At 36.5% G+C, this 12737-nt stretch overlaps 1 long non-coding RNA gene across 2 annotated transcripts; it reads left to right on the top strand.

Moving 5' to 3' along the window:
* Positions 1 to 3694: 3694 nt before the first annotated feature.
* LOC130551185 (uncharacterized) lies at positions 3695 to 10373 on the top strand. 2 transcript variants are annotated; one of them, XR_008962553.1, is made up of 4 exons: positions 3695 to 4087; positions 4723 to 4839; positions 9745 to 9877; positions 10305 to 10373. It is a non-coding gene; the product is annotated as an uncharacterized LOC130551185 (long non-coding RNA). The 2 variants fall into 2 exon arrangements; XR_008962552.1 differs by having other exon boundaries at positions 10283 to 10373.
* Positions 10374 to 12737: the final 2364 nt, after the last annotated feature.

Here is a 12737-nt window from a genome sequence, read left to right as displayed (position 1 = left end):
TGTACTAAACTATTTGTGCTCAGTCCTCTGATGTGCATTACTGGACAAACTGTAGTTGACACAAATCTCACGAATATGATAAACACTCCTGTGTCACAATTTCTTCAGATAAAGCAGAAACTGAAGGATCGCGGAATAGAGAATGACACAAGATTGACATGGAGACTCCAGCCTGATGGAAATGTTTTCACACCAAAACATGATCGTAAAGCTGCTGCTGAAGAAATGGATCTCAAACAGGAAGGCTGTTCAAAGATCTATTTTTAACAACGCTGTGTCCACACTATAGGGTGTTAAAGTAACACTGAAGCAGTGTTGAAGTTAATGAGATAATGAAGTGATTCATTAAGAGATGATTGATCATTAATGATGAACACCTGCTGTTAACAAACACAATCACTGAAGAACACATCAACANTTAATGAGATAATGAAGTGATTCATTAAGAGATGATTGATCATTAATGATGAACACCTGCTGTTAACAAACACAATCACTGAAGAACACATCAACAATAAGAAGTCACCCTAATAGTGTTTAGTGTTTCCGTGAGTTGGGCTCTTGATTCTAGAATTCTAATAATTAAAGTTTTTTCTCTAGTTGTAATATTGTGATTTGTTAGTGGCTTTGTTAGAGCGAACGCACAATTTAAATAAGCTAAATCACAGCGAAATGATAGCATTTTGATATTGTCAAATGGTAAGTGATAGCAACGTTATCCTGAAGAAGTTTTGGTAATCTTCAGGTTGTCTTTTCACAATGTGATTCAGCAGTGTAGCAGTACCCAATTATTGTAAAAGGGGATAAAAGTGCTCAACCATTTGAACAAAGGACACATATAGACAGCCAGCAGTGTCAATTTAACACTGGCAATTTGCTGTTTAACATTGTCATCTGTAATTAATTAGGCATTATATTTAGAGCTGTCAGTTATCACTAACCTACAATTAAAATAATATGTTAAAGGTGTCTAAAGATGACAGCTGTGTGTTTGCATTCTGTCTGCTTCATCTTTTATTTGTTGCTCCAGGCAGACGGTAATTTAACGGGGTTTAATGATGCTAGTGACCTGTAGTTGCCAGTGATATACCGCTCTAAAGATTTAAACATTCTTCACTGTTGTGTATCTGTTATATACAGTGGCGTAACTTTGTTTTGAAAAGTGGTGGGGACAAAGACGACACAAACAATACTTTAATAAATTGTTTCTGTAAGAACTAGTTGGGAATATTCATGGACGTCACAAGCGCGAAACATGTAGGTGAGTCCTCTAGAGAACAGTATAAAAACTGCGCCTCTGTGTCGACGGATTCAGTGGTGTAGTGGTGTGACGTAAGTGCGGAGGACGCATGACAAGTAATATTCACACTGCCATGAAGCAGGTTCGAATCCGCTCAACTCACTATTCTAAATTTTCACATCACATATCAGATCTGCTTCCATTTGTTTTAAAACTATATCATGTTTTCATCAATAGATCATTTAAAGCATGTTGTGGTTTATTATATGGGTTTATTATATGTAAGGATGGTGTTGCCGTACGTAAATAAACGTATTAATTCGTGATGAAACAAAAACTACTGAAACGAATGTGTGTTTTCCCCATGTTAAAAATGTGTGTTTGACACAGATGACCTGTCCGTGGGTCAAGGATTGAGAGTTTGGAAACCCCCTGCTAATAAGGACAAACATTCAAGTATACAGGGGAAACAGATGGAAAAATAATATCTTTAAAAAATCTTATTTTCACTAAGTACTACGGGCATTGCCTGATAGGCTACAAATATACAACAAACTTTCTAAATTTTGTTTTGAACTCATGAAACTACAAGGTTGTGACTTTTTCCATTTACTGGAGTTTTCTATCAAGTATCAAAATGTAATTAATCTTGCAATAGCGATAGCAACGGCATGTCGAGAACAAAAAGGACGAATATATAGCATCAAAGTGCAATTAAGCGCAAAATGTTTGGTACATGTATGACTTGAACAGCCATTTTCAAATATTTTCATCATTTTATTAAAAATAAATACCTTTACAATCTGATATGTGATAGGGAAAAGGTTCAGCAGACCCGAACCCACGACGACATGAAGTAGGTAACACATGCTTTACGCTCTACGCCACCGGAACAGTTATTTTTTTGTGCCTTTCTTACATTTTGTCTATTCCAATCTGAAACTGATGGGCGGAGTTACTATAAATAGCCTCTGTTTATAAAGCAGGCTACTTGCATGGTAAATAGACACTCCGTATTTTTATTTCTTAAAATAAGTGGTGGGGACAAAATTGACTTTGGCCAAAAGTGGTGGGGACATGACCCACCCATCCACCCGCAAATTACGCCTATGGTTATATAAATCATGTTGTACCACCTGTCAGTTTTCAGCAAGTTAACTATAGAAAAATATGAGTAAAAATAAAATGTTTTAATCTGATCATAAATGATTCGATGTGGTTGTCTATTTATCCCGTTGAAAGATCCAACTGTGACTATGACAAAATGTTACGTAGATCCCCAGATCCAGGGTTAGATCATATTCTTGCGCTAGGTCTCAACAGAACATGGTTTTGTCTAGCAGCAATGGTTCTAACCACTTACCATTGTTCTATAATGTTTTCCTTTTTTTTCCATGTTCAGGCATCTATCTAAATCCATTCAAGTTGGGACTACATTAATGATTTGTGTTGAAATTTTATTTATTGGGATAAACCCCTTGAGATGAAACATCTCATTTTCGAGGGGGGCCCACAATACATAATACACAAACATAACAAAATATGACAGAACAAAATATAACAAACACAAGTCCACGTTACAACAACAACAAAAAATTACTAATGATAATAATAACCAATAATAAGAAATAATGGATTCAATTATACATAAACAAGAAACAAACTAATATTTGAACGATGACAAATTCAATAGTAACCTATTTACAGTCCAATACAAAATGTTCTAATAAAATTTGTTTAAACATTCTAAATGATGTAACGGACCTAATTTCAGCAGGTAGATTATTCCAATCCATTGGAGCTCTCAACATGAAAGCTCTTTTGCCCATTATTTTCTTAACACAAGGAACTAAAAAATAAGTCTGAACACAATGTCTAATTTCATAATTTCAAAAATAAGGTACATTTAGGAAATGTTGTGTACATTATTTTTATTTCATCTTACAGTTATAGTAAACCAAGAATTTTCCATATTTTATTTAAAGGGAACCCCTGGTAAAGAGAGATGTACAGTTTAATATGCTCCCAGATAGCAAATTGTTTCGGCCCAAATCCGGCCCACACCTTACTCCCCACACCACCTCATCTGGCCCACATATCGCATGGAATGACGGCCCTCGGGTGGTCCGCTCCTGTTTGCCAGATTTGGGCCGCAGGCATGCCAAAGCTATGCCACATGTCAAAAAACAAAACAAATAAAGCAAAACTGACCACCAAAAACTACAAAAAAATAATTTACCCAAAGAAACACAACAACTACAACCTGAAACACAACCCAGCTAACAAAAGTTTGTTATAAGAACGTTCCAGTTTTTTATGTTTTAAGAACGTTCCCAGCTGACAAAAGTCACCATCATGGTGATCAGTGTTTCCTTGAGTTGGGCTCTTGACCCTTGACTTTTACTCTTGTGTGCGCGTGTGCGTGACCAATTTTACATACCAGCATTGAGACCATTCGGTTTAAGAGGCCAGTTTTGATGGCCTCATAATTCTAAACTTTTAAATTGTTTTAAAAAATGCTTCAAATGATATTTATTGAATATAAATACATGAATGATGGTTGCATAAATAGCTTTAATAGTTTATATTGTTATTTGACTATGATAACATTCACCTTGCTTTTTATGACCTTTCCATATATGGTCCTTTAAACCATGATTTGTGTGTGAGAAATTTGAACAGCGCCTCTGTAGGCGGGAAGTGGTACTGCAATGCATACACACTCGCGCCATATTACACACAATTCCCCGCCATCTCATGCAATTGCGGGAAAACGTCACTAGCATTGAAGATCATGGAGCGTGTTGGCGCGTTTGGGAGCAGTTAGTGCGGAGCTGCAATAAAAAAGTAAGTCCTTCGTATTTTATATTGTACATTTATTAAATTCAAGACGGGGCCATGTTTTAGTTAAATTGTGCCCACTATTTAACATAATTAAAACAAGACGTTAGTACAAGGTGTGCTCGATTTAACTAGACGAAGGAGAGAATTAGTCGGAATTACTATGACGTGGGCACAAATTAACCAGCATGTTAATTAATAAGCACGATTGAACTAAACGTGTGAATTATTCAGTCGTGTGAATGAGTTGTTATATTTTACCAAGAGCCACGTGTCTGATAACCCTGTGTTCATTTAAACTGTAAATGTGGATGAATGTTCTCTCGTGTGTCGAAGCAAAATGCTAACTTCTGAGTAAGGTTAACTTGCTGCTTGAATACAAACCTTATCATTTGGCTTTTCGTTAAAACGTGTCTTGAACTGAAAGCGGAGTTCATAAATCACGCATTTGCCAGATTTGAATTACTATAGTTTATAATATATGGTCTTAAAGATAAATATTGTTAAAGTTCTGTTTTGGTCCACTGCTAAATCAAATGAGGTGTACATATTACACTACTTGTCGTATATCAATATTGTACTGTATATGCTTTATTAATATTATAATCTGTGAAGTTTGACCAGATATAATATTTTAATAGTGAATTTGGTGAGGAGTCGAAGCAGAGGATTCAGTCCTCTTAAAGACGCTGAGCATCATGGGAGGCTGGGCAAAGACGTGGAAAAACTCACGTGGAGATTTATCAGTCACACCAAAGGTAATATATGTTTTATCTCATTGCAGGTTAACCTCAGTTAATGTTCCATTATACACGCAGCGTTTAAAAAAAGTTAAAATGCAAAACAACTGGGTTTTATTGATTATGTAAAATATGAATGCATGCATGGTTATTACATGACATCATAAATGTCATATAATATTTTTGTTTTTTTCTTAGTTTTTTTCATCCTCATTGGAAAGTGCACTGTTGAATGTATATCTTCATGTGATTTAAATTAAACAAATAGAATGCTAACATTTATGAATTTCTAATTCGTGAACATTAAAAAGTAAAACTATCAAATAATAAATTATTATTAGATAATTCTTTTTGGGGCGGTCTCCCAGACAGGGATGAGATTAAGCCAGTACCATGCCTTAGTTAAATTAGGACATATTTTACAAAAAACATTACTTGTGTGCATTGGCACTAATGTATTTTAAGATGTGTCTGTTTTTAGTTTAGACAACTAACATTTATTTTAGTCTAGGACTAGTTTTAAAGGGTAACATTGGCAAAGAATGAAAAGTCGTTCCACAACCATAAAACCTCCATTAATTTTCAGAACACAAATGAAGATAGTTTTGATGGGATTAGATAGCTTTCTGACTCCCCATAGACAGCAACACAACTAGGATGGGTATCATTAAGATTTTAACAGTATACTGTTCTTATCATACTGCTTTCGGTCCGGTACTCTATTCTTATCGGTTCTTTTGATATTGTTTATAAAGATAAAACAAAAATAAAGAAATTATGAATGCAATTAACACTTGCTTTATTGCTTTATTTTCTGAATTAAAAAAATTGTCTTAGTGGAAGCGTTGGCTAAAGAAGTGGGTTGGTTCATATAGCTGCACTTACCCAAAAACGTTTTGTATTGAAAGGGAGATTTATTTTCATGTTTATTTTATGTAAATGAAGAACGCAATTACCTAAGTCTCAATTTAAAGCTACAGGCCAGAAATTTCTCCAGCAGGCAGAACATAAGGGCGAGACTTATCAGTACTCCGTCTTTCATATTTAGCCCTGGGCCGTTTAATACCGAGTTTAGGTACCATCCCTAAACACAACATATTAAAGGCAGAAAGTATAAGACATCAGTGAAATAGTCCATGTAACTAGTTTCAACCTTGTGTTTATAACGATGCTTTTGTGCGCAAAATAAAAATAAACTTTTTAATCATCTTGAGTCAAAGAGTTCATGCTTCAAGAGATGCAAATGTTATAAATGATTGATCTTCAATCATTATAATTGTATCTAAAATCTTTTATAAGTGTTGCATATATTGCACATTTAAAATGACTGAATAGATTAAAGGGGTCATATGGCGGAATACGTGTTTTTCTGTGTCTTTGGTGTGTTATAAGTTGCCCATGCATGTATTAGACACTAAAATTGCAAAAATTAAAGTGTCGGAACAAAAGATGCATTCTATCTAAAAGCGATGCTCACCCAGACCTGCCTGAAACGCCTCGTGTAACCACACCCCACAATCTACGTCATTCGTGTATGATTGACTAAGACCGCCCAAATCTAACGCAAGTAAGGTGGGCGTACTTGTAAATCTCATTGTATCGTCCCCCGCAGCCATGTCGGGAGACGCTGTGTGTTTCGTTGGAAAAGAAAGCTCTTTGTTTTCCTTCCAAAAGATGAGACAACTAAAAACGAATGGTTACATTTTATTTAAATACTGTTACACTGCGCTTTCAGAGCATGAGCTTTGTTAAAAATCTGCGTTTCAGAGAGGCGGGCAAAGAGGAGATACAAACATGCACGGTTGTGGAAAATACAGCGTTTTTAACCTTAAATCGTGTATACACATTCATTACATCTAAAACAAACCATAATATTGTTTTAGCCGTGTCATATGACCCCTTTAAAAAGATAAAAACATACAAGACTTTCATTGTTTCATTATTAAAGTTGTATTTTGCTAACAAAAAAGAAAAGACTATACATATTCAATAGTGTCTCAATCCAAACAGTATTATTTAAAAGTATTTTTAAACTTAAAAAGTTTTTTGAGTTCAAAAAAGTTATTTATACAAATTTTGTATACTTAAAGAGTACATTCCTCAATATTTTTAAGGGCTTATTTTGGTTTATGGAGTGTCCGACAACAAGTTTATGTACATACATGATGTAAAAATACTATTATTTCGTAATAATAAGCAGTTTTTATTACCTTACTTCTTGACTGACTCTCAAATGATTCGTTCCGCGATTCATCTGTGTAATCTCCGCCTTTCCGCCAGCGTAGTCTGATCTGATTGGTCAGATAGTGTAGTCTGCTGTGATTGGTCAGATGGTCTAGTCTGCTGTGATTGGTCAAATGGTCTAGTCTGCTGTGATTGGTCAAACGCGTTCAGCATGTGTCGCAAATGGACCGCCTATCATTACTGCTGTATTACGGTTTGCAGGTGGTTGGATATTAACAGTGTATAGAGAGAGATGGCGTCGATTTTACCTTACCAGTTCGAGCCCGAGTCTGACGAATCATTCTTTAATCCTTATACAGATGCCAGTAAGAAAAAGGACTGTTTTAGACACTTCTCTTGTAACAGTTAGTTATCACGGCATACAGTGTACGGTGTTCGTATCTTCAGATGTTATTATAACTATAGTACACCACGCAGTTCTTGAAATAAAGACTTTGCGAGTTAATATGGTTGAACACTTACATTAGCGCAACGAGTTTATAGCTAACGTTAGGTAAACAAACAGTAACAACCCCAAAAATAACGGTAACGTTAGCTAAACACAGACATGAGATAACGTCACACAAATTTAATTTTAAGTAAAGACAAAAATAAAGAGTCACACTTACAGGTTGTGATTCGGTGGAGCTTACAGGTCCAAATAAAGTTGGTATTGCAACATCTTTTAAGGAAAGACGTTTAATGTATCCTGCAGTAAAGGCGCCAAGATTGATGAAGCAATCTTCGGTAAAATGACGCGCGCAAAGTAAAACGTTCGGTTTATACTCCTTTGGTGTCGTTTGAAAAATAAATAGTAACCATTTTTTCCTCAGAAGTTCTTCCTTTGGTAGTGAAAATAAGACTGACTTAGTTTCACTACATAGAACACAGCTTCTCTAGACATGATGCACACGTCACGAACGAGCTAGTACAGTGTTTGGGGAGGAGAGAGTTAAGTTTTCGCAGTCAGTAGGCGGGGATTTTTCTAGTGACGTAGTACATTGTGGTTAAAGATTCGGACAGGTCATGCTTGTTCGCGTGATTCAGAGTCGATTACCTTTTTTATAAGCTAATAACTTTGTTATTCGTTCACCTTCGGATTTACAACTTGGCAGATTGCTTACATTCAAACACGGCAAAATTAAACACTTCATGAAATGTATTTTTTATGATCTCGAGGAATGTACTCTTTAAAGTTGTATTATACCTTATATTGCTATCATATACTGTTGTGTACCAACATTAACACAACATTTCCCCAAAACCATGTTTAATCGGAGATACAAGGTTTATAACTTGGGAGCAGGGAGATACGAGATTACGCTGTCATTGATAAGAATGGTATGGACACAGACATCGCTGCTGCCAGCAGTGTTCATCAAAGTCTGCGGTCGCGTTGAGCCTTTTGACAAGAGACGAGGCTTTAAGAGCTAATGAAAGCTAATGATTGTGGTTACATACATCTTCCTAAACTCTATTTTAAACGTTAGAGCTATGAGTGATGCAATACCAAACTAAAACGTTAAACAGGCTGTCTAATATAGGCGGAAATTAATCTGCACGCAAATAAAGTCGGCGGTCGCGTTGAGCCTCTTGACAAGAGAAAAGGCTTCAATAGTTAACCAAAGCTAACGACTGTGGTTACATACATCTTCCTAAACTCTATTTTAAAGGTTTAAGAACTATAAGTGATGTAATACAAAAAACGATGAGCTGACTATAGGCTGTCTAATAGGCGGAAATTAGCCGAATCTGCTCGCAAACTTACCTTCGTGGCTCACGGGCTTCCTTCTGCACCGAAGCATTACAGCTATCGATTTTTAACAAAACAGGCCTACTCAAATGTATCTAACCTAACTATTTTCACTCGTTATTGTCTAAAAAACTTTCAGTCAGGAGACGTAATGCCGAGAGGCTCCAGTGGAGTGAAGAAGAGGTGGAGTTACGAGACTTCTCAGACAGTTGAAGTGTCCAATGGAGTTAAGAGATTTGCTCTCAAGCTATTTTCAACACTTTAGATTGGTTAATAATTTGTAAAAAATAACAGACCCACATGGGGACTGACCAATAGCATCGATTTGTGAAAAAATATGAAATTGACCAAATTTGGACATAGGAGGTTTCCGCCCGACAGCGACGATGTGGAGGAAGGCTGTTCCAGAGACATGGTGTAGCCACCGCAAAAGCACGGCCTCCCTTAGATTTTAACCGAGACGTTGGAACTTTTAACAAGAGACTTTGAGAAGATCTAGGGGTCTCGCAGCACAATGATACTGTAGAAGATTTGAGATCTTATAAAGTTATTATTTTTGTTTTATTGTGCACAGAAAGTATTCTTGACGCTAAACAAAATTAAGGTTGAACCACTGGAGTCACATGGATTATTTTACTGATGTCTTTACTAACTTTCTGTGCTTTGATTGTACACTGCGTTGCTGTCTGTGGTGGAGTCAGAAAGCTCTTGGACCTCACCAAAACTAAATCTTCATTTGTGTTCTGAAGAACGATTGGAGGGTGAGTAATTCATGGCAGACTTGTCCGTTTTGGGCGGAGTAACCCTTTAAGCCCTGTACGGAAACCCCCCATCATCCCATGTGTTTAATTTTAAAAACATTGTATGTATAATAATATGAGACAATTGTAATTTCAGAGTTTGTTACACTGTTTGTTTACAATACTTTTTTTTATTTGTCTAAACAGGGCGAGGTGTGTTTGCAAAAGGCCCTTTTTTTAAAGGGTCATTTATTGTAGAATATAGAGGAATCTTAAGCAAAAATGTTGAACCATCCAATGAATACACCTACATTTTTATGCACAAAGGAAATGAATACTGGTGAGTAGCTTGTTTTATTAAAGGAGTGGGTCACCCAGAATGAAAAGGTCATTTTTTACTCATCCTTGTGTTGTTCAATTCCAATTATTTACCTTAAGAACCCTAAAATATAAGGGATGAATAATTTTGTTATCATTTCATGAAACTTTTATGTCCTACTGAAGCGTAGTCAGTTCCAATCCATTGACATTGTAAGAATGAAACGGAAACTGTTTTTAAAAATCTCAGAAAAACGACATGAGGCTGAGTAAATATTGACTGCATTTTCATTTTGGACTATGCCAACTGTCCCATCTTAAAATGCATTTTGACCCTAATAACAAAATAGAGCTGTGAGGCAGGTTTAAATTCTTACCAATTATGTTTAATCTTTTGAATTGTAATATTAGTTTATTTTTGTAACAGTTGGTTTTTATGACCTCTGTAGCATTGATGCTTCAAGGGAGGATGGATCACTTGGGAGACTAATTAACGATGACCCGAAACCCAATGCAAAGATGAAAAAAATAGATGTGGATGGCATACCTCGTCTTTGTTTATTCGCCATTATGGACATTAATGAAAATCATGAGATCACATATGACTACTGTATGGAGGAGATGACTTGCCATGGCGTTCTTGTCATAAACAGAATATATTGAAGGTAGAGTAGATGGATTTTAATTGAAAAATAAGCATATTTTTAACAGTATGTAGTTTTGCAGTATAATCTTTGACACCTTTTGACAGAAATGTTAAACTGCTGCTGATAAAATAAATAACATCTTATGAAAAATGTAATCAACAATAACAGTTTTGACTTTGTTTCTGTTTTTCAGTCTCGTCATCAGCTCTTATCTTTGACTACTGAGCAAAATCAGCTTGAGTCTACTCGTGCACTTCCTAAAGAGGTTTGTCAGTTCATTTGTCTTCTGAATCTTGATCTGAAGTGAAATTCTCATACAGTTCCTGTATGTGATTGATATCATTTATATTAAAGGGGTCATATGGCGGAAATACGTGTTTTTCTGTGTCTTTGGTGTGTTATAAGTTGCCCATGCATGTATTAGACACGTAAAATTGCTAAAATTAAAGTGTCGGAACAAAAGATGCATTCTATCTAAAAGCGAATGCAACCCAGACCTGCCTGAAACCCTCGTGTAACCACACCCCGACAATGTACGTCACTTCGTAACATGATTTGACTTAAGACCGCCCAAATCTAAACGCAAGTAGGTGGGCGTACTTGTAAATCTCATTGTATCGTCCGCCGCAGCCATGTCGGAGACGCTGTGTGTTTCGTTGGAAAAGAAAGCTCTTTGTTTGCCCTTGCCAAAAGATGAGACAACTAAAAACGAATGGTTACATTTTATTTACAACACTGTTCCAGAAAAGTACAATCCGAATGTTCAAGTTTGTGCAGCCATTTCCAGATGATTGCTTCATGAACCTGGGAGAGATCAAGGCCGGCTTGCACGAAAGCTTTGGTTAAAAAGTGGGGCCTTCCAACCATTAAAACTTCCTGGCGCTTCAGATTCGCAACCTGTAAGTATATTTCTGTCACGGCGGTGCGTGGAAGAACCCAAATGCAGGCAGGCGTGAAGGGGTTAACAGACAAGATTTAATAATAAACAAAAGACAAAACAAAAACCCACGATGGGGTGTAAACAAGAACAGGATAATAATAAGTAAAAGGGAGTAAACTAACTAAACACACAACACAACACTAGACATAGACTAAACTAACACTTACTACAACAGGATAAAACAGCAACAATAGACTCTGGCAACACAGGGACCATCAGGACACTAAACGCAGCACATACACACGCAATGACCGACACAGGACAATGAAACATGAGGGTATTATATAGGGAAGACAGACAAAGGATAACGACAAGGGGCAGGTGTGGGTAATTAAACACTCAGGGAAAGATAACGAGGAAACGAGATGGCGGGAACAGAGACGAGACACTGGAGAGAACGTATATTATTGTCAAAGGACAATAATATGTTTCTCTCCACACATAACCAAAGGCTTTGTCATGACTCTGCTACAGGACCAAGAAAAACATGACTAAATGAAGCAGAGCCATGACAATTTTTATTGTAAAAGACTTTGTTACGGACTAACGCGAGTTGAGTTTGTCTGTGTTTGTGATCTGCAAATGCAGACACGCGCGCAACGTGAAAAAAGACAACATAAGTCCTAATAATCAGTAATAATGTTCCCACTAGAGGCAACAAATGTGTGTTTATAATGTCTTTTTATATTTAGTATTTATTTTGGGTTTATTGTCTTTGTTGAGTCGCGACGAGACGTGGCGTAACACTGGTTGATAAGAAGGGCCAAAGCGCTCGGTTATTTATACCATTCCCTGCTGTAATGCGAGCTTGTTTCTATCTCACACAAACTCTGTATGATGTATATGTTGTTTGTTTATAGTCTTTATAACTCGTATATAAAAGGTAAAACAAGTTTTGTAAGTGCAGCAGTTGATGTATCCTTTCATTTTCGTATCAGATTCGGGCTCGAATTGATATAAGGAAGTACCGATGACATTTTATCACCTGTCAGTACAATTGCTTGGAACATGATGTTCCGAATAATGAGGCGTTACATTTCCGTGAAACGCTTGCAGTATTCGACCAATCACTACGCACTGGTTAACTGGCCAATCATAGCACACCTCGCTTTTCAGAGCCATGAGCTTTGTAAAAAATCAGCGCGTTTCAGAGAGGCGGGGCAAAGAGGAGATACAAACATGCACGGTATGTGGAAAATACAGCGTTTTTGAACCTTAAATTGTATACACATTCATTACATCTAAAACAAACCATAATATTAGTTTTAGCCGTGTCATATACCCCTTTAAAAAAC

The sequence above is a fragment of the Triplophysa rosa genome, unplaced genomic scaffold (assembly GCF_024868665.1).
Source record: "Triplophysa rosa unplaced genomic scaffold, Trosa_1v2 scaffold76_ERROPOS2527954, whole genome shotgun sequence".
NCBI lineage: Eukaryota > Metazoa > Chordata > Actinopteri > Cypriniformes > Nemacheilidae > Triplophysa > Triplophysa rosa.
This window is presented reverse-complemented; position numbering and strand designations above follow the sequence as displayed.